At 34.3% G+C, this 24,191-nt stretch overlaps 1 protein-coding gene across 4 annotated transcripts in view; it reads left to right on the plus strand.

Moving 5' to 3' along the window:
- COL19A1 (collagen type XIX alpha 1 chain) overlaps positions 1–24,191 on the plus strand; it is a 312,174-nt gene that overhangs the window by 144,181 nt on the left and 143,802 nt on the right. The window lies entirely within an intron of this gene.

The following is a 24,191-nucleotide window of genomic DNA, read 5'->3' on the forward strand; positions in this document are numbered from 1 at the left end:
TTGGTGATGTTTTGTTCTTAACATCTATGTCAAATATTTTTGGACTGCATTTTAGGCACTGTGAATGATATGTTATAGGAACTCTGAATTTTGTTAGATTTCTCTGAAGAACATGAATATATTTTAAAGCGAGGAGTTAAATTAGCTGCACACACTGTAAACTGTCTCCCCTGTAGTTGACAACAGCTGAAATCCTGATTTTGTTCTTTTAGCCTAGTTTGGGTTGCTTGGAGTGTGTACTGCACATGTATGGTTAGGGATCAGCCAGAGATTTTGGTAAAGTTTATACACAGAATTTGGGACTGCCTTGTGCTTTACAAAATTTTGCAAACCACACCTTCTTTACCTTCTGGTAAGTACATTTGCTCTAAGCTCTGTGCTCTAATTCTTCAGTCCAGCCAGACAGCAGGCTTTCCATTTAGCCACCCTGTGACCCAGACTGTGGCCTGCCTTCAAAGTAAACATTTGTTTTATTTTAAATTGTATTTATTTATTCATGAGACAGATATAGAGGCAGAGACACAGGCAGATGGAGAAGCAGGCTCCCTGCACAGAGCCTGATGCAGGAGTTGATCCCAGAACCCAGGATCACAACCTGAGCCAAAGACAGACGCTCAACTGCTGAGTCACCCAGGCGTCCCAAAAGTAAACATTTTAGAAACAGGAAACTGACCACCTGCTGTTTCGTTTTTCCAAATGTTGACTCCTCTCTAGTGTCTACCTCCTTTTGTTGATTTTCCAGTGTCTTCAGGTAGTCGTTTTTACATTTTTCTCTGGAGTTTAAAGTTGTTATCTGTATGTTAATTCAATAGGAACTACTTTTTTTAATACAATGCTAGATTACTTCTAATTTACTTAGAAATTTTACAACTGTACACATAGGTGAATTAGCCTTATAAGTTATTCTATTTGCCTCATCTTCAATATATGTCCGAATCTGATTCTCACATTCCTACTATTGCTATCCTGTTCTAGACAGCATCATATATCCCTGGATTGTTTCAGTACCTGTTCAATGGTTTTCCTACATCTTCCCTTTATCTCTTTGAGTTTTACAAAAACACAGAAGCCAAGAAGTTTTCTCATCATGCTTCTTTTTTAAAAAAAATTATTTATTTGAGGGAAAGAGAGAGAGCACAAGTAGGGAAGAAGGGTAGATGCAGAAGGAGAGGGAGAAGCAAACTCCCTGCTGAGCAGGGAGCCCAACATGGGACCCAGTCTCAGGACCCAGAGATCATGCCCTGAGCCAAAGGCAAACACTTAACCAACTGAGATACCCAGGCATCCCCTTGTCATGCTTCTGTTCAAAATCTCCCATGTTTCTCCATTTGATTCATAGTAAAAGCCAAATTCTATACAATGGCCAAGCCTAAAAGGTCTTATAGGTTTCAACTCTTGTTGCATTTCTGACTTCATCTTTTATTCTTTTCTTGCTAACTTTATTCCACAGCAGTGGCCTTCTCGCAGGTCTTTAAGTATCCCTGGCACTCCACCTGAGAAGGTTTGCATTTTCTCTTTCTTCCACCTGTTCCAGCTATATAGTAGCTATATGCATAGCTACTTCCTTTAACTTTTAACAATAGCCATGTTCAACCACCCTGTTTAAAATTACACACACACATACACACATAGAATTTCTAAACCCCATTAGTGCTCTACTTTTTTCATTTTCACCATAGCACTTACCACTTTCTAACCTAACATTTAAAATGCCTACTTAGGACAGCCCGGTGGCTTAGCAGTTTAGCGCCACCTTCAGCCCAGGGCGTGATCCTGGAGACCCAGGACTGAGTCCCATATTGGGCTCCTTCCATGGAGCCTGCTTATGTCTCTGCCTCTCTCTCTCTCTGTGTCTCTCATGAATAAATAAATAAAATATTTTTAAATGCCTATTTATTATATTTATTGTTAATTGTCAGTATTCCTCTACATTTGACTATTAATCCCATGAGGGGCAAGGATTCTTGGTGAGTTTTGTTTACTGTTGAATTCCAAGCATACAGAACAGAGTTTAGCACATAGTATGCCCTGAAGGAAAAAAAAAAAAGATGTTTAATGAATATCGTCTTTGTAAGTATTATAATCTTTGCTTTTTAGCTTCATTAATTTCATTTATTAACTTCCTTTCTCTTAGAAAGTCTTTGTAAAATAAGAATTTTATATAATGATTTTGATGAAAGCATTTGGACTGATATTTTCTTTGTTACAAAATTTTTGTGCTATTTATTCCCTTTTTATTGTTTTAAGGTCATTTGTTTATTGAAGTTTTCATGTCAGTTTTCTATAAAATTGGTTATTGAAGTTTTCATGTCAGTTTTCTATAAAATTATTTAATATTCATTTTTTTAAAAGAAAGCAGAGTGCTAGCCAAATAGAATAAATCTGTGGTTCCTAGACTTGATTATGACACAAAAGTATAAATTGAAATAAACATCTTTGATCTACAGTTGTAAGTTTTACCTTACCCTACCTGATTTATTACTCATCTCTCAGCACTTTGTTTAACTCCTAGAAGGTAAAATTTGGCATCTAATCCATAAAAATATTAAATCAGTTGCTATAATTTGGAACTTTTCCTTTCAATAGCACAAATGAAGCCAAATAAAATCAAATTGTGCCTGATTCCAGCTGAAATTCTTTAAGCAACTGCTTATCAACAACAAAAGAATAATTTCCTTATAAATAAATTTTGCTTGTACTTTTTAAAATTCTAGTTTTAAAAATGTCAACAAACCACATTTTTCTGAAATTTATTTGGTTGCCACCATACCTGGAATGAATGTTACAACAACACTTAAGTGAATTCCTGGACATCATCATCATAGTGGAATAGGAATTTTCTACCATATTCCTCCCAAAGAACATCAATTTAGACAATCACCCATGGGTAAGGTAGTCTCGTGGAAGTCCAGGAAGAAGTCCAGTAGAGTCTAGTGGAGAAGTTGCAACATACTACTGAAGCAAAGAAATCCCAAAAGGATAAGAGGAACAGTTTCAATTTACATGCATCACCCCTTCTGCAAGGCTGCACAGCTCAGTGCCAAAGACACCTCTTCAGCCATGATTTCTCCTGCAGGGGAAGGTGAGAGCTTGTGAATGACAACTCACCTGTCCCAGCTATGCAGGATGCTGCCAAAGAAACCTACATCCATCTTGCCTCATCTGGAATACTGAGATATGCTGTGTGATAGAGTGGGTGATGCTGGGAGAACAGAAGTAGAGCTCTTAGAGGGCACCAAGGGGATGTGAATCTTATGGAGTGCATATACCCCAGACTATTAGGAAACTCACCCACGAGCCTCTGGACATTCCTCACTTTTGATTCTCCCTCTAATGGCCTACAGGCACCTCCAAGACTCTATGTGCCTCACCTCCACACACACTCACCTCATGGCCAGCTGCACGTGCATGCTCCCAGTGGCAGCAAGAATGAGCCTTTGCAGAGGACTGGTGAGCACCCGCAGAAACTGCCTCCATTCTGAGATTCCAAGAAACAATGCAAAATTGAGCGTTAATCACTGCCCTGAGAAGAGCAAAAGGGAAGCTGTCAGCATGTGTCCTGACTATGTGTCCTGACTATGTATTATTGAGAGAAGACATAGACCTTAAGAATTCCTCCACAAGAAGAAGCAAAGTGTGGAGTAAGCATATCTGAGAAAAGGTATGAGAAAGCCTTGGAAGCCCTAAAAGTTTTGTGGGAGGCAATTCTCTCCCAAAGCCAGTCAGTGAAGACTGAAAGAACTGTGCTTTTTCAATTAAGACAGAAACACAAGATGTCAGAGAATCCTAAAAATCAAGGAAACATGACATCAAAGAACACAACAATTTTGCAGTAACAGAACCCAAATAAATGGATATAAATCTATGCATTATTGGAGTACCAAAAGGAGAAGAGAGGATAAATGGGCAGAAAGCTTATTTAAAGAAATAATGGCTAAGAATTTCCCAAAGCTGGGGAGAAAGTTGGACACTTGAATTCATGAAGCTCATGGATTCACAATAGCCAGGACATGGAAACAATCTAAGTGTCCTTCAACAGATGAATGGATAAAGAACATGTAGTGAGTGTAGTGTGTGTGTGTGTGTGTGTGTGTGTGTGTGTGTGTGTGTGTAGTTATTCAGCCATAAAAAGAAGGAATCCTACCATTAGCAACAACATGGGTGCACCTTGAAGGCATTATGCAAAGTGAAATAAGTTAGAGAAAGACAAATACTCTTATGTTTTCATTTTTATTTTTTTTAATCTTTTTTTTAAAAGATTTTATTTATTTATTCATAGAGACACACGGAGAAAGAGAGAGAGAGTGAGAGAGAGGCAGAGACACAGGCAGAGGGAGAAGCAGGCTCCGTGTAGAGAGCCCGATGTGGGACTCGATCCAGGGTCTCTAGGATCACGCCCTGGGCTGCAGGCGGTGCTAAACCACTGCGCCACCAGGGCTGCCCATGTTTTCATTTTTATATAGAATCTGAAGAAACAGAACTCATAGAAACTGAGAGTAGACAGGTGGTTGCCCGGGGCGGGGCATGAAGGAAATGGGAGAGATGTTGGTCAAAGATTGCAAACTTTTAGTTATACAATGCGTAAGTTCTGGGGATCTAATGCACAGCATGATGACAATAGTTAACAATACTGTGTGATATACTTGAAAGTTGCTAAGAGACTAGATCTTAAATGTTATCAGCACACATACACGAAAAGTATTTTTGTGAGCTGATGGAGGTGTTAATTAATCTGATTGTGGTAATCGTTTCATTATATATACATGTTTCAAATCATCAGATTCTACACCTTAAACTTACACAATGTGGAGGCATCTGGGTGGCTCAGTTGGCTAAGCATCTGCCTTCAGCTCTGGTCATGGTCTTGGGGTCCTGGGAGTGAGCCCTTCATCAGGCTCCCTGCTCATTGGGGTTGTCTGCTTCTCCCTCTGCCCCTTCCCCCTCTGATCCTGTGTGTGTTCATGTTCTCTTTGTCTGTCTGAAATAAATAAATAAAATCTTTAAAAAAAACCTTTACACAATATTACGTGTCAATTATATTCCAATAAAACTTGAGGGCAGAGTGAGTTACTGATAAATTTAATATATCTCCTCTGTTGATAGCTATAATTTAAGGAGCAGATGTTTATTTACATGAGCTAAAACCAACACTGAATAAAACATCATAATATTCAAATTTCTTTGATCAAAATACAGTTCATCTAAGATCATAATGCAAATTTATGTTAAAAGTACATCCTGATAAATTGTTCTGAAGTCATAAGATTTTGTTATAAAAAATCCTGTATTACAGGTTAATATTTTATGCTTTATTTATGTTATTTTAATTATGACATTTCACACAAGTTTTTACCTTATATTTTTTTCAAGTTTTTATTGAAATTCCAGTTAGTTAACATACAGTGTAATATTAGTTTCAGGTATAGAATTTAGCGATTCATCACTTACATACAACACCCAGTGCTTATCACAAGTGCCCTCCTTAATAACCACCTATCTCCCCTCCAGTAACCATCAGTTTATATAATAATCTTAACCTCTATAGTTAACTAAGATCATTAGTTAATATAATTAATTATATAGTTATTACATATATTAGTATATTATATATTTTATAATATAAGATTATTTTCTGACTTGCCCCTCTCTCTTTTCCCCCCATGTTCATTTGTTTTGTTCCTTAAATTCAACATCTGAGTGAAATCATATGTATTTATCTTTCTCGAACTGACTTATTTTGCTTAGCATAATACTCTTTAACTCCATCCATGTCACTGCAAATGGCAAGATTTCATTTTTTGGATAGCGAGTAATATTCCATTGTATATATACATACCACATCTTCTTTATCTATTCTTCAGTTGATGGACATTTGAGCTCTTTCCATAATTTGGCTCTTAATAATGGTGCTATAAACATTAGGGTACATGTAAGCCTTTGAATAAGTATTTTTGTTTCCTTTGGTAAATACCTAGTGGTGCAATTGCTGGAATATAGTTCTATTTTTAACTTTTCGAGGAATCTCCATACTCTTTTCCAGAGTGGCTGCACCAGTTTGCATTCCCACCAACAGTGCCAGAGGGTGCCCCTTTCTCATCCTCACCAGCACTGCTTTACATCTTTCTTTTTTTTTAATTAAAGATTTTATTTATTTATTCATGACAGACAGAGAGAGAGAAAGGCAGAGACACAGGCAGAGGGAGAAGTAGGCTCCACGCAAAGAACCTGATGTGGGACTCAATTCCGGGGCTCCAGGATCACATCCTGAGCTGTACGCAGACGCTCAACTGCTAAGCCACCCAGGCAATCCCTACATTTAAATATTGGATATAAATATTCACATTTAATGTGCAAGTAAAATTAGTGCAAATTATTTGGTTCTTTGTCATTTCTTGTCAATAACTTTACATATAACTTCTTTATATATAACTGTGTCTTTATATATAACATATTAAAGTTGTTGTATATGTTCTGTGTTCTTACTATTACACACTACTGACAGATATTCCTCATATAAAAAATATACTGCTGTTTTTATAGTAAAGTTTTGCCAAATCCCTAACTGAAGCTTCAGAATCGAGACAGGGACTATGATTGAAATAAGGCAGTTGGCTAATATCTCTGCCTCCTTCTGCATGTCATTTTAGAAGAGACAGGTGAAGGAAGGTAGAACAGTGCCATTTCATGGGATATATCTACTCGTTTTAGTTCCCAGGAAAAATGACTGTGTTACTCTGGCTACTTCCCTTTGGGGAGTTATTAAATACTCATCCAGATGGCACCAAAGATTTACACAGAAGCCAAAGGTTAAGTCAGTCAATAGCAGAAGTGTCTTAGACATGCTTACTAAATGATACTTTAAATGTCAGTCTCTTGGGACCCGGATAAATCTAGCATAAGCAAAAATTAGGCACAGAGAAGGAGCAGAGATTTCGCCCTATGAAAACTGTCTTTAATACCATAAGCAACTGAGAGAAAATCTCAGCTGGTAATTAATAAATCAAATGGCACACAAATTAACAGATGGCCTCCATAAACAAGAGATCATATAGTATTCACATAAGGGAAGCCTTGAGATAGTAGGGGGTTTTTTTTCAAAATTAATGTGTTGATAATATAAAAATGATCAATTCAGAAGATGATATGGCCCATTCCCTCCCTTTTTCATTCGACCTACCCACTTACCTGAATGCTAATCATGTGTCAGATACTATCCTAGGTGTTGGGAACACAGAAACACTTGTGTTGTTGTCTTCCCAGAACCTATTTGCTTTATTAGAAAACAGTTGTTTAAAATTGATCATTCTCACACTGATCATTTGCAGTTAGCATACAAACAGTATGCAAGTATTTGTACAGCTGCAATTATGTTGGTATTACGCAAAAACATTTATTTAAGAGAAAATCATTTTTAATAGAATTCGTATGCTATAATTTAAAGTTACTTAGTTTAAATACATTTAAATCACAGACTCAACTAATAAATAATGTTTTCATACTAAAATTCCTAAGAAACTATATAGCCACCCCCTGTTGGATGGAATAGAAAAGTTCTTATTAAAAACCCATAGGACATAATTTCTTTTAGTTCTGACTCAAATAAATATGTGTTCTACAGCATGTATGTACTAAACATATTGATATGTACCCATAAATATATGTGCTATAGCATAATAATAGCATTTCAATTAAGATTACTTAAAATTCCTTACCTATCAAAGTCTGAATTACTTATATGGTCTCTGTGAATTGCCTGAATTTGAATGAAGTTTGTCTTAAAAAGTCACATAGTTCATATTCACTGTTAACATTCTGAAACTGAAGATCTAGTTCAATATTGAGATTTTTAGGGTATTGATGGGCCAGAAGAAAGAAGACATTTCAAATATTTTTTTAAAAATCAATCATTTTTTTAAATTTGTGGGCAAAAGACTTACATAAATGATTTAGTTGATTAAAATAGGTGTTTCCATACTACAAAACTATTTTTATTGACTCTGTGCAGAAATATAGGGGAGTGAATGCTTAAGGCCCTAGAAAGATTTATGTTCAGCCTCAGAAAAGATTTATGTTTTGGAAAAACGTACCATCAGCTCATATGACAGGAGGTGATTTATATATCTTTCATTAGATAAATGATTGGAGAATAGCTCCTTCTGCCCTTCGGTTTATGGTTTGCTTCTGTTTCAAAAGACATTTCAAATTGTTTTCATCACAATTTGAAATTATATATTTTAAAGCTCAACAATAAAACTTTTTTTTCCCTAAAAGTGCTATACATTGGCAGTTAGGGAATTTTATGAAGGAGCTGATTTTTCATGATGAGATAGATATTCAGCAATCTAGAAAAATACATTAAAATGTATCTCAAATGCCATTAGAAAATTATAAAATGGATAAGCCTTTTGAAAAATTATATGCAGAAAAATGTGTATTTAAGTCAGTTATACACCGAAAGTAGTTAAATTCAATTCCACTCTAAGTATATAAAAATTTTTTTGGTAAGAACCTTATATTGATCTATAAAATGGAATTTAAAGGTGAATACTCTCAAAAGAATTAGAATTATATTTATTCCACTTAACTATTCCACTGATTTTAACAAACCAAAAATTTATGCATTATAGCTTAGGGGTTATCCAGTCCCTTCATCTAGCATTTGAACCTGACCATGTTAATTGACTTTCCTGTGTCCTAGTTTCAGCATCTGTAAAATGGATTAACAATATTTCTTACTACATAGTGTTGAAGTGATGGTTAAATGAATTAGAATATGTAAATTTTTTGAACAATAACTGACTCCTAGTAAGTACTATTTAACTTTTAGCTAGTGTTCTCGTTGTTATTATGCTAATATTCAATGGCAAAATATCAACAGGAATGAATATCAATAGGATTGAGGCCTTTATAAAGGAATTGCTGAGAAATATTCAAAGAGGACTTTTGTATTATCATAGCATCTTTATGTGTGAAGTAGAATTTTTTCTTCTTAAGAAAATTATTAACTCTAAGTGAATTGAAGTATTTTCTTTTTTACTTCTAGTGTATTCTCTATGAGGATAGCAACCTTTTCTACTGTATGCATCTCCAGAGACTAAAAGTATTTGGTGCAGTGTAGGTACTCAATAAAAATTTCTTCTTCATGGGCAGAAGATAGATATGTTTCACTGACAAACATGGTATCAAAATAAAATATCACCAAATCCTACAGTTAAAATATCCAAAGGAAAATATTAAATCACTGATTTGAACACTGGAAGGGCAAATGTCCTCCTTCCAACTAAAAGTAATTCATTTAGGTCAGGTAGTCACCTTATCCTTTATTGCGTATTTTCAACAATGGCAATCCTGTGTCACCTATTGTCTGTCCCTCATTTATTTTTTTGTCTGTTTGAGAGACACATTGTTTGTGGGCAACTGGAATTATCTCCTTCATTGAAGGATCCTACCTTCTGTTTAATATACTGCAGACATGAATAGAAGCTTTATATGTTTTAATTCATCATTAAAGTATATTTTGATAAATAAACACTAGATATAAGGCCAAGACACTCAAGTCTATTGTGAAATGTGCAACTATTTTTATTTATTTATTTTATAAAATAATGTCACTAATACTTAGTAGTCAAAGCAGAAGGTTTTAAAGGTTATTCAAATTGTGACATTCTATTATTTCATCTCTAAATTTCCTAAGGAATTCTAAATCATTTAGCTACATATGATGTAATATCTATCTCTCTAATAACATTGTAGCAAATCCTCTCTTTTGTCACGTTATTTTGAAAGGATAGAGGTTAAATGCAAAAAAATAGTTTAGATATACCCACAATTTAGAGAAAGATTTTGACTTACCAGTGTCAAGAATTGTGGAAGCTGTGAAATTTTACCCTACTTGCTGGGTAACAATTTGGCCTACCACTTTAATGGATCCAACAGAAGACATGAGATCCCAAGTCAGAGCCAAAGGTATTTTCATTCATGGCAAGAGAAGCTTCATGTTTGCATTGGTTGCCCTTGCCACCAAGCCTCAGGAGTAACCCAGGTAGGTGCTGCACATGCAATGAATTGTCACAACTCCAAGTTTAGAGAGTCCAAATCTTTTTAAATTAACTTTTTAACAGCCCTTTGTCCCAGAGGAAGATATTATCTTAAAATATTGAACAGTAAAATATATATATATATATACATATATATATATATACATATATATATATTCAACAGTAAGCAAATCTTCCCTTTGCTTTCCTATATAAGCATTCTTAAAAAGAGAATACATACAGAAATACAACAGAGCAATTAGTAACTCCCTCACAAGACATGCAGAAACATGAAAGACCCATAGAAAGACCCACTGTCTCCCAACAATATCCACTCCTCTTTCTTCTACTGTCTTGGCTCCTGGCAAATTTTCCTATGAGTATGCATGCCACTGCATCAACCATTTTTATTAACCTTACCAAAACAGGGTGAGAGTAAAACTGTTTAATTTGTCCCATCTAGCATTTATAAGGGCTACTATTAACAGGACTCCAAGCAGGTAGATGAGGCCACCCGAGAGTATTGATTTTAACCTTGTTCCCCTGGATCTCAGACCCGATCAGCTGAACAAATACCATAAATCATCCAAATCTACCTAAGAAAATCAGATGATTTGCTCCATAAGTTTCTGAATTGCTTTTTCCCCTTGACTTGAAGCATTAATCCAATATATCAACAAGAACATACACATTTTTAATAAAGCTTACAACTCATTCTGTGCCCTACTTTAGCCTAGTGTGTTACCATAAGGGTACCGAGTGAGCAGTATTCAGTCAAGTTAGCCATTATCTTTTTTATCTAGGACCACATCAAGCCAACAGGAACATCTAGGCGACTGAGCCAGAATTAAGTTTGAATTTTCTAGATTCCCTGTTGGCTAGGCTGGTGTGTGAAAAGATGGTTTAGAACATAGATCAGGGATCCCTGGGTGGTGCAGCGGTTTGGCGCCTGCCTTTGGCCCAGGGCGCGATCCTGGAGAACCGGGATTGAATCCCACGTCAGGCTCCCAGTGCATGGAGCCTGCTTCTCTCCCTCTGCCTATGTCTCTGCCTCTCTCTCTCTCTCTGTGACTATAATAAATAAATAAAAAAATTAAAAAAAAAACCAATTTCTTAAAAAAAAATAGAACATAGATCAGTTAGTGTTTCACTCATAAGACAAGTAGAGGGAATCCCCAGATGGCTCAGCAGTAAGCATCTGCCTTTGGCCAACGGCATGGTCCTGGAGTACCAGGATGGAGCCTGCTTCTCTGCCTATGTCTCTGCCTCTCTCTCTCTGTGTCTCTCATGAATAAATAAATAAAATCTTTTAAAAAAAATAAGACCAGTAGAAATGCCAAAGATTCTTAGAGAATTGTCTCCAAATATGTGCTTGCATCTTTTTTCAAACAAATCCTAGCAAATTGTTGCTCTTTTATTTACCACACCATTTGCTAACAGTAATGCTGCCTCATTCAGCCTCTGACCAATTCTAATCCTCAGACACTTTCTGGGATGTTGCTGTTCTTACTTACCTTCAGTCTATGCTGTTGATTTCTCATTCCATTTCTTATAGAACACCATTCTGATACAACCACTTCTTAGTTTCCCAGTATAATATATTCTAGAAAGTTTAATATCTTCATGTATCAAAAATGTCAAGGGTGCTTCTATCAGATGCTATAATGCGATAAGATTAACTGAAAACCCATCTGTGAATCAACATTATGCATATTTAAATATATCTTATGCTCCAAATATTTCTTTGGAAGTGGAAGTAGAATCTATTAGAAGTAGAATCAAGTTTGGGAGTCAGATATATTTGATTATATATCCCAAATATATATATTTGGGAGTCAGCACATATGTGCTTATGGGGGCACCTGAGAGACTCAGTCAGTTAAGCATCTGCCTTGGCTCAAGTCAAAATCTCAGGGTCCTGGGATAGAGCTCCATGTCAGGCTTCTTGCCCAGCAGGGAGCCTACTTCTTCCTCTCTCTTTGCAACCCATCCCTTCCCCCTCTCATGCTCTCTCTTCCACTTTCTATCTCAAATAATAAAATCTTTTTTAAAAAAGCTTAGATCCCCCCACTTATTTGCAGTGTTATCTTTAGGAAGTTTTTTTTTCACATCTATAAGAAGGAAAAATTCTATTTTGTACAGGTGTTAGAATTAAATCACTTATGTAAAGTGACTAGTGGGATTCTTGATACAAGAACAGGTACTCAATAAATGTCAATTCTTTATTCTTTTCCTAATTTTTGTAAATGTGTGGAGGTCATCAAAATATTTGTTGAAATGATGATATAGAATTGCACTAGGGCTTCTACCATTTGGTTCTGTGCAAATATGAGTCTTTTTTTAAATGCTGTTTGCATCGTCCTTTTATTCACTATTTGCTAGCTTGTTATAGCTTTATATTAGTACATTGACTTTGAAATTATGTTGATTTGTTCAGATGATACACTACTCTCTTTTAGAAGCTTAGAAATAACTTTCTGATTGCTCCATTTCATTGAAATATTAAGAAAACATTAATTATAATTTACTTTCATGCCAACTTTCTAGTGTTTGATTGGTAGTTTGAAAATTAAGACATTTGTGCCTGGCTTTGATAACATCACAATCTGGTCATTTAAAAGACAGATCAAATTACCAACCCAGCAGATTGAAAAGTAACATGGGAATGATATCCTGGGGGAGGAGGGTCTATGTGATACATATGACTAATCTTATTGATGCTACTTGCACTGAATTGAAGTTCTACTGACACAGCCTTAACTTATTCAGTATATGATTATAGAGGGTAAATATTTGACCCCTATTTCTAAAAGATCATGTTTAAGGAAATATTCGTATATAGATGGACTTGTCCATTGATTTGCAGTATAAAAAATTGAGTTAGTTCTTAGATATATTAAACTGAATCTCAGAATTTTAGTATTTTTAGGGATGCCTTTTTGTTAATATAAGAACTACCATCACACATTATCTCACTTAACAACCACAAAAAGCCAGCAAATAACAATGCAGTTACTTTATCTACTGGTTAGTGTACAAATTACCAAAATACACCATATGGTTAATTCTTAATTTATAGTTAATTCTTAATCAGCTTTCCCTGATTTTGCGAATTAGGAATTAACCATTCAATATATAAAAAGATACCCTGGCATTCTCCGTATTTTCTAAGAATTAACAAAGCTTGTTCAGTCTATAAAGTCCATCTCTTTAGTTCTGCCACTAATAAAGTACCAGCTGAATCTAAAGACAAAGTGATGATAAAAAAATATTTTACATGGGGGCGCCTGGGTGGTGTGGTCAGTTAGGCATCCAACTCTTGGTTTCAGCTCAGGTTATTACTCAGGATCCTGGATCCAGCCCTGCATTGATTGGGCTCTGCACTCAGCATGGAGTCCTCTTGGAATTTTCTTTCCTTCCCTCTGCCAGCCCCCTCCTCCATGCTCTCTCTCTCTCATTCATGCTCTCTCTCTAAAATAAATTTGAAAAGAAAATTCTACGTGATAATTACCATTGTGTTAACCAAATAAGTGGCAAATTATTACAATTTGAGTCTACTTAAGTTAAAAGTAATCATATGTTGTATACTTTAGGATGAATTGCTGGGTATAAAAATTAGAGCAATTCCTTGCTATTTCAAATGCTAAATTTGAAACTGCATGTAATTAGTAAACTTTGAGAATCAGTATATTTGCATTAATTTATGCAGTGTTTTAAAAAAATTTAATATTTTTAAAATGGTTATGTACATAGTTAAAAACAAAACTGAAAGAATCATAATAATATCATTTTTCAGTTAATAGATTGGGAACAATTATTTAGCACTTGGAAAAATACAAAGTTGGATGCCTTTATCACTCCCATACCAATAAAAATATTAGGTAGATCAAAATTTTAAACGTGAAACTAAATCAGAGAGATCTTATGGAAAATACACAATTTTTTAGATATTGTTTATTTAAGAAAGAGAGTGTGCATGTGCGCAAAATTATGGAGAGAAGCAGAGGGACAACCAGACTCCCTACTGTGCATGGAGCCCAACATAGGGCTTCATTCTAGGACCCTGGGATCATGACCCACACTGAAGTCAGATGTTTAACTGACTCAGACATCCAAATGTGCTGGAAAATATAGAAATTTTAAAAATAATTACTAAAAAACTTTTTCAATATAAAAATGTCCAGAAGATAAATATTTTAAAAATTAGTAAATGTGTCCACATGAGCAAGTAATTCTTGTATTGCAATTCAAGGACCTAGTTTTTAAAAATTAAGTGAGGATGTGAACAGAGTTTATGCAAAAAAAAAGAACAAGATAGCTTAAACCTATAAAAATTCATCTAAATGCACTTATAATAAGAGAAATATAAATTAAAATGTCTCTGAGATACTAATTTAAAATATTGGCCCGATTCTTTTGGATATATACCTAGAAATAGGATATCTGGATCATATAGTGATATATTTTTTATTTTTCTAGTTATCTCCATACTGGTTTTTATAGCCACTGCACCATTTTACATCTCCACCAACAGTGTACAATGTTCCAATTTTTCCATTTCTTTGCCAACACTTACCTTTTTCTTTTAAAGTAGCCATTCTAGGGATCCCTGGGTGGTGCAGTGGTTTAGCGCCCGCCTTTGGCCCAGGGTGCAATCCTGGAGACCCTGGATCGAATCCCACGTCAGGCTCCCGGTGCATGGAGCCTGCTTTTCCCTCTGCCTATGTTTCTGCCTCTCTCTCTCTGTGTGACTATCATAAATAAATAAAAATAAAAATAAAAAAAAACTAAAGTAGCCATTCTAACAGGTGTGAAGTGATCTGTCATTGTGGTTTTAACTTGCATTTCCCTGATGATTATTGATGTCGAAAATCTTTTCATTTGCTTATGACAAAATAGTTAAGATACAAAAACAACTTAAATGTCAATTGACAGATAAATGAACAAAAATGTGTATGTAAACAGTGAAATATCATCCATCACTCAGTGGGGAGTCTGCTTCCCCTCTCCCTTTCCCTCTCACAGTTTCTTTCTTTCTCTAAAATAAATAAGCAAATCTTAAAAAAAAAAAAAAAAAAAAAAAAGGAAGGAAGGATATCCTGCCCTATGCAAGTACATGAAAGAACCCGAAGGATATTAACTAAATGAAATCAGCCAGTCGCAGAAGGACAAATACTGTATGATTCCACTTATGTGAGGTATCTAGCATAGTCAGACTCAATGGAACAAAGAGAAAAATGGTAGTTGCCAGGAGCTGGGGAGGAAAATTTACAGAGCTATTGTTCAATGGGTATAAAGTTTCAGATTTACAAGATTCATAAGTTCTAGAGATTTACTGTACAGCATTGTGCCCATAGTTAACAATACTGTACTGTGCACTTAAGAATTTGTTAAGAAGGTAGGCCTTATTTTAAATATTGCCACAATAAAAAATGATTGGCAAAGGTCAAAAAGTTTGATAGTACAGTGCAGGGAAAAAATGTGGAGAAACATACTTATACATTTTGAGGAAATTATATATGGATATAGCCTCTTTGGAGGACAATTTGATACTGTTTATCAAAATTTTCTCATTTCTCATTCTGTGACTCCTTTTTTTTTTTTCTGGGTTGACTCCAAATCTTCTTTTTTACCTTGTCATCTCCTTACTTGATTTCACTCTTTCATTTATGTGAACACATCTTCAGGCAAATTATTAAGAGAATATAAAAGGGAGGTTAATTTTCTGAGATTTTACATGTCTAAAAATGTTTTTATTCAGCTTGCATAGTTTGCTAGTTTGTCTTGAAATTTCTAGTTTGTCTTAAACTTGAATTATAGGTTGGAAATTATTTCCATCACAATTATAAAGGTTTTGCTCATTGTCTGATGAGAAATAGAATGCCTGATGAATTCTTTTTCTTCATGATTTCCTAAGAAGAGGGAAAGCAAGAATACTGGCATCTAATTCATCATTCTTCTCCTGAAATTCTTCATTCAAGGCAACAGAAGGGAAGGACATGTTTTCAGTTATTTTCTGGTTGGATAGAAACAGCCTCTATCTGCTCCTTCTGCTGTGTCATGTGGTTCATGTTCAACTTTGTGTTCTATGAGAATATCTCTTGATGTGTGGTGATGAGGTACTTGATATTTAGAAATACTTTTCTGTTACTGGAGCCTAGCTTCCAGACTACTGTCTAATGTGAACTCTAAGATGTCAAAAGTTGACTTTTCTATTGTCTTTACACTTATGCTATTATGATCTTAATCCTCCTAAGGGAAATGGATACTCCTGGCATAAAGGAGGAAGGCCATGGAAAGAAGTTAAAAAGACTAAAGTCTTCAGGGCACCTGGGTGGCTCGATCCATTAAGAATTGTCTCTTAATTTCAGCTCAGGTCATGATCTCATGGTTGTGAAATCGAGCCCCATGTTGGGCTCCCTGCTAAATGTTGTGTCTGCTTGAGATTCTCTCCATCTCCCTCTGCCCCTCCCCCTGCTTATGTGCACATGCTCTGTCGAAAGAAAGAAAGAAAGAAAGAAAGAAAGAAAGAAAGAAAGAAGAAAGAAAATCTTAAAAAAGTCTTCAATATATTTTTAAAATTTCCTTATTATGGTATGGAGCATATTCTCCTTTTAAATGTTTGGTTTTTACCACCTTACTTAATCATTTCCCACTTAGTCTGATACTGAATTAACCATCTTCATAGTTATCTGCACTAAATTCCTAGGTCTTTCTTGTGGTGTATGAATATCTCTGTACTGGTTTCTGTTTTAACCCCCAAATTTAACCCCTAAATTAAGTTTCCTTCAGTCTTTCATTTATGTTGCATAGCCCAAACACAAAAGTTATTTGTGCTATTAAATTTGGAATAACATTTGTATCCTGTTGTCCATTCTTAGAAGTTATCAAAAGACATTTAAAAACAACCTATGTGTAGATTGTTCCCTCTTTCTCCAGTGGAACCATGTCTCCATGTGGCCAGTGACCTATCAAAGCCAGTCCAAAAGTAGACTGTTGTTATGATCAGACTCATCATTAAACTCAATCATATCCTCCCTCTCATAAATCATTAGGACAGATGATACAAATGGATTTGACAGACCATTGGCCTACCAATTTTTTACATGTCAACATGGCCTTGAGTTAAATGAAATCAAACCATTTCATTATTGAGTTAGGGCCAAAATAAAGCAAATTTACATAAAGTTTTTCTTTATATATATATATATATATATATATATATATATATATATATATATAGTTTTTCATAGTAAAAAAAACTAAAAATATGAAATTAACGAAATATGAAAATATTTATAACTCAAAGTGAATCAAGCATAATTACCAAACATGAAACTACATTATTTTAAATGACATAGCATTTTAAATAACTTGATTGGTTCTATTTCTTATTAATTAATGGTTTGTATAGATATATTAATCTCTTTAGTTCATGTTGTTTTTTTCAAAAAGTAAGTACTTAATCCTCATCAATGTGAGATAAACTTAATGCAACTTATATTTCTTTCCCTAATGAATGGCAACTCCTCCAAATAGAAGTAGAGCATCTGTTTTGCAGTTTTACCACACAAGAATTAAAAATAACTTGGATTATTTTGGTATCAAGTGAGGTTTGTGGATGAAGAATATAAATTTTTATATTGGAATTTTGGTAGCTATGGCAATTAATGTTCTCACTATAACAGAAGTACCAAGAGAAACGTAAAGAATCCAAATCTAGCGGTCATTCGTCCATTCAATGCCTATTAAAATGCAATTCACTATGCTAGATAATATTCAAAGTAGAAGGGAACTCAGGATATATACAACTTACAAAGTAGCATATGTCCTAATAGGGGCAAAAATTCTGGTTAGAGGAAAGTTTGTGGGAAGTACAGATGTCTTGAGGCATTCCAGATTCACAGACTATATGCTCTATTATTTAATTTATACTTCTAGTGTTAATAGCTGAATCAACAGTGGCTGAAAACGTGCTATTTCAGAATCTATGTAAAAAAGAGATGTGACTTCTGAGTTCAGAAAACAGAAAAAGATTATTACTAAAATTTATCTTTGTAACCACATGGAACAATTGTAATTCATTGTCTCATGTCCAAAATGCTGGCAAGACTTTCAAATGAAACTGTTAAATTTGGAAGCACTACAGATGACCTCTATTTTTTAAATTGTTGGAGATGGGATAAAATTGTCCATCCAATTATGGAACCTGTTTACTGTAACTTATAATGATTGAAACATCCCTGTCGACACAAATATTTCATAGAATTTTCTTTCTAGTGACAGCGCTTCTTATTCTTCTCTTGTCAGTGTTACTGGAAAGGTTTGTCAGGGCTGCTTCTTCTTCTTTTTTTTTTTTTTAAGTATATGAAAGAGATTCTGTTGCTTTTTTATTCCAAAGACATCTACTTCCTAGTGTACCCTGACAACTGCTTATTATAATATGCTAGGCTTCTTATATTTAACTTAGAATTCGTTTTCTAAATACTTTCACACCCTAAGGGAAATTCTTTCTTGTGTCATGATAATTCTATGAAATGCCATAAAACTGGTCACTTTTAATTTATTAACATAAACATCCTTGAATTCCACTTCTCAGAACTAACATGAAAACCCACTTCCCATGACTGAACTATGTCTGTTACATATTTACTAATTTGCTTTTTTTGCTGTTATTCTAATGTCTCCAACTTACCATATTTGTTCCCATTGTTCTCATATTAAAGGCATGAAATTTTCTATAAAGACAGATAAACTGTTTTCCATTTTAATTTTGTTCACTTTATTTGAAAGACAGAAAATGCCCTAGTGGTATTTTAAGAATCTGTACAGATTCTGCTTAATCTTATGTTTCAAGTCTGTGAAGCATATTCTAAAGCAATAATTGTAATGGTTAAAAGACACTTACTTGCATAACATCTTGTAGGTTTTAGGTATCATATATTCTGCAAAATCCCTAGCAAGGGAGTGCAAATAATACCCCAAAATGAAACTTCCCTTTTTTACTTTAGCTTGTTTTTTTTGATTAAGAAGTTATGAATATATCTCGCCTCTTTTCACAAATGAAAATGTGTTTAAATGTAATTAATCTACCCTGTTGACTCTACTAAACATCTGCTGTATTTGTTAAACACTTCAAAATTCTGTTCTGAACCAGTTAATTCTAAGTAATTTCTCTGTTAAATATTTACATGGGCTTCCATAATGATAAGCTCTAGCCTGTCTTAAATAATCAGCAGATTATCCAGAGAGAGCTATGTGTAGTGTAACACACTGTAATAGCTGTCCACTGGAACTTAAAATGGTTTAGCAGGCTTGGACTATTTTTTACATAGTTTTATCCTAGCCAAAAGAGATAATAGCTTTATGAATTCCTTTGCCTGTCAAAGTTTTTAATGTTCAGAATTCCATATAAAAAAAGAAAAGAATGAATGCTTGTATAGACATATGCAGATGTTTATGACACAAATATCCTGAATAATCCTTACACTTTTCTTTCAGAAAAGCAATAAATCTTTATGTTTGTAAGATTCAGGAAAATCTACTTTACAGTTATTTTCATAGCAGACTAAGTACATGAAAAAAAGAAAAAATAAACAGGCACTACTCTTCAGCAAATGAAATCAAAGAGGAAAATAATGCACAGATTATACCTAAGATAGAATTCTCTGGCTTGAATAATGGTATACATCTATAAAACATCAAATAGTGGTCAAAGATTTAAGTAAGTTCCACAACAGAGATGATATCATAAATGGCAAATAATTCTAAAATGAACTATCAGGCAATTTTACTCTTAGATATCAGATAATAGAATGATTAGTTTAGATGAGAAATACAAACAAGACAAAAATTCTACAATATGGTATTTAAGTTCAAGTTTTGAAAATAAGTGTGACTAGACGTGGACCAGAAATCTGTTTCCTACCACCACCACCCAGTGTTATTCCATCCCAGTGTTTTTTACCTTGTGATCCAATTTACTAAGCATCTATTAAGTCTCTTCTATAATAAGTGTGGTGGAAGATAGAAAAAAATGATGCTCCATCCTTTAGGATTTCTGGTCAATTAACAGGGTAAGTAAAGTACACACAAAATGGGATTAAGGCTGGAGTAAGAAAGAATTGTGAGAAGAGTCTGAGACAAATGCTGAACTCTACCCAAGTTTAGGCACACTGGAGCTTAGGTATATATATAGTTTTCAATAGTAAGTGATTAGAAAATTCACTATTTGACTTTAGTAGATGGAAGGAGTAGTAAATTGAATAATTATAAATAATGAATCATCCACAAATATTAATTTCTTATTTTGGGAAAAATATACTTTTTCTGTCGTTGGTTGGCCTATGTTTTACAAATGACAATATTGATATTATTTTTCTTTATAAATTTCAACTAATATTTAATAAGGACAGCTCAAAAATATTCTGATCATTAATGCAACCTGGCTAGGATTAAAAATTGGTCATGGATAATTCAAATAGTGAATAATCCATTTGAATTAAAAATAATTCCCTAACTTTTCATTAAAAATCTCCCTGGTTTCTAGATTTACTGAATATAAGGTGGGGATGGGGCATGGGATTCAGAATAATGAACATTAAAGGGGCATATTATGGGTTTATGTGTGTGAGTGTACCATTTGGACTTTGCACACAAAGGTTCTCATAAATATTTTTTAATCCATTAAATCCATTCCAAATCAAGTTTAATATTTTTGCATTTTTGTAGGCTTTTGTATGTAATTTCTCAAACTGAGGGAGTGCAATTTTGATTATATGTGGCTCATAATTAATTGTACTCCCTTCATGAATATTTGGTGTGTGCTCATGTTTAAAAACACTGAAAGAGCTGTCAACATTTGGAAGGATATCAAAAATGTTATATATAAGTTTGACTATTCATGAAATGATAATACTTTCCTAAGGGTAAAAGGAAGGAGTTTAATCTAGAGCCAAGATTGTGTCAGTCTTATAAAAAATGACATAACTCCCTGTAATTATATTATAATTAATACTTGGTATTTTTGGATTTTAAAAATTATTTTTCCTATACACATAATAAATGTGCCATCCTAAATTTGGCTTAACTGGCCAACTTTTCTTGGTTATATATTGTTTGTTATATATATATATATGTCTGTTTGGCAGACATTTTTTGTAAAAAAAAATCAAGCAGAACTTATCACTTTTTTCATTCCTTGTTTTTTATTCCTGCTTAAATCAATAAAACATAGGCTTTAGATGCCCCTATAACATTAAATTATACCAAGAATAGATAAAAGAAAGTAATAAATACATATATTTTACTAGTGTTTTATAGGGAAGGAATTAGAAAGATTTGAGGAAACACTGAGGATTTGTGATACATGCAGAATTTTTTGTATTAATGTTTTTTGAAAATGAGTTAGAGTAATTTTATTAAATACTGAACTTTAATCAAATGAAAGTTATCTGAAGGAAAATTTACATATTTATAACTTTATAAATTCAAAATAAAATTAGATGGCAATATGCACATTATGACATTTATTAAAAGTTTCTTCTATAAAAACAAAAAATTAATATATACATAATAAATAATTATAGGCTAACACAAGCACATCTGATGTTTTTTTTTTTTTATCTGATGTTTTAGTTTAAAGGTAACTACAGCTTTTAAAGAAAAAATTCATAATGTAAAAATGTATCCTAAATTTTAAAAATTAGATAAACAAAAGAATGTTTCTTCTGGAATGGAAGTAAATTTAGATTTATGTGACTATTACTAGATTTCTCATTTATTCCAAATCATTTAGCCATTTAATATATGATAGGTTAATCATAATATTTGTAAAACTCTTTGAAAATTATTGGCTTTACCCAAAAACTTTTTTAAAAATTTATTTGTTTATTCATGAGAGATACACAGAGAGAGGCAGAGACATAGGCAGAGGGAGAGCAGGCTCCCTGCAAGGAGTCTGATGTGGAACTTGATCCTAGGACAATGGGATCAAAACCTAAGCCAAAGGCATACACTTAACCATTGAGCCACCCAGGTACCCTGGCTTTACTCAAAAACTTATTTAAACGAATAGATTTTCCAGTATGAATTTTTTCACTCACAGAGAGCTCACACGTACCCTCCTATCCCCTGCCAACCTCCCCTCCAGCAACCCTTACTTGTTCTTTATAGTAGAGAGTCTCTTATGATTTGCAGCTCCCTCTGCTTTTATCTTCTTTTATTTTCCCTTCCCTTCTCCTATGTTTTTCAGGTTTTTTTCCCCCTTAGATTCCACATATGAGTGAAATCGTATGATATTTGTCTTTCTCGAACTAACTTATTTTGCTTAGCATAATACACTCTAGTTCCACCCACATTGTTGCAAATGGCAAGTTTTATTCTTTTTGATGGCTGAGTGTGTTTGTGTGTGTGCACGCGCCATAGCTTCTTTATCCATTCATCAGTCGATGGATATCTGGGCTCTTCCCATAATTTGGCTACTGTTGCTAATGCTACTATAACCATTGGGGTGCATGTATCCCTTTGAATTAGAATTTTTGTCTCCTTTTGGTAAATATCTAGTGGTGGAATTGCTGGATGATAGAGTAGTTCTATTTTTAACTTTGTGAGGAACCTCCATACTGTTTTCCACAGTGGCTATACCAGTTTGCATGCCCACCAATAGTGGAAGAAGACTCCCCATTCTCTGCATCCTTGCCAACATCTGTTGTTTCCTGAGTTGTTAATTTTAGCCATTCTGACTGCATGAGGTGGTATCTCGTTGTAGTTTTGATTTGTATTTCCCTGATGATAAGTGATGTTTAGCATTTTTTTCATGTGTCTTTTAGCTATTTGTATGTGGTCTTCAGAGAAATGTCTGTTCGTGTCTTCTGCCCATTTCTTGACTAGACTTTTTGGTTTTTGGGTGTTGAGTTTGATAAGTTCTTAAGAGATTTTGGATACTAGTCTTTTTTATCTGACATGTCATTTGCAAATACTTTCTTCCATCCTGTATGTTGCCTTTTGTTTTGTTGATTTTTTTCCTTTGCTGTGCAGAAGCTTTTTATCTTGATGAAGTCCCAGTAGTTCATTTTTGTTTTTGTTTCCCTCACCTCTGGAGACACATCTACTAAGAAGTTGCTATGGCCAAGGTCAAAGAGGTTGCTATGTGTGTTCTATAGGATTTTGATGGATTCCTGTCTCACATTGAGGTCTTTTATCCATCTTGAATTTATTTTTGTGTCTGATATAAGAAAGTGGTCTTGTTTCATTCTGCACATAGCTGTCCAATTTTCCCAACAGCATTTGTTGAGGAGACTATCTTTTTTCCATTGGATATTCTTCCCTGCTTTGTCAAAGATTAGTTGACCATGTGTTTGAGGGTCCATTTCTGGGTTCTCTATTCCGTTCAATTGACCTATGTGTCTGTTTTTGTGCTAGCACCATACGTGTCTTGATGATAATAGCTTTGTAATACAGCTTGAAGTCTGGAATTGTGATCAGGCCGGATTTTCTTTCTTTCTTTTTTTTTTTTTTTTCAGGCTGGATTTTCTTAAGATAAGTTTGGCATGATGTGGAGAATGGAGGGGTTGGTGTCTGGTTCAAGTAGGAAGCTCTTACAGATGAGCAAGCAAGAAGTGATGATTGGAGCTATAGGAATGAAAAGAAATAAATGGTTCCAAATATACTTTGGAGATGCACCAACCAAATTTGGTAACTAGATGTGGAAGAGAAATTTGAGAGAAGGAAGTATGGAAGATGAGTTCCAGATCTCTGGCATAAGCACTAACAGGATGTTGTGTGAATTTACTGAGTTGGAGAATGCTGGAAGAGAATCCAGTTTGGAAGAAGAGGGTCCTAAGTCCAGTATTTGATGTGCTAAATTTCAGATGCCTGTGAAATAGAGTGTCTCAAGCAGGCAGTTGGAAACGTGACTCTGCAGCTCAGAAAATAACCCAGGTTGCAAATCTTGGAATCCCTAGCCTAGAATATTCAAAGCCCATGGTATATGAGATCATGGCAAGAGAATGCATACTGAGAAGAAAATAAGACTAAATGGCCACATTTAAAACCTTGAATAGGGAAGGGGGACGCATCAGGAGAGCTAAAAAGAAACTTTGAGAGCATTAACTACTGACAATTTAAAAAAAATAGTTATACCATCATTTTGAG

Source organism: Vulpes vulpes, chromosome 1, assembly GCF_048418805.1.
Source record: "Vulpes vulpes isolate BD-2025 chromosome 1, VulVul3, whole genome shotgun sequence".
Lineage (NCBI taxonomy): Eukaryota > Metazoa > Chordata > Mammalia > Carnivora > Canidae > Vulpes > Vulpes vulpes.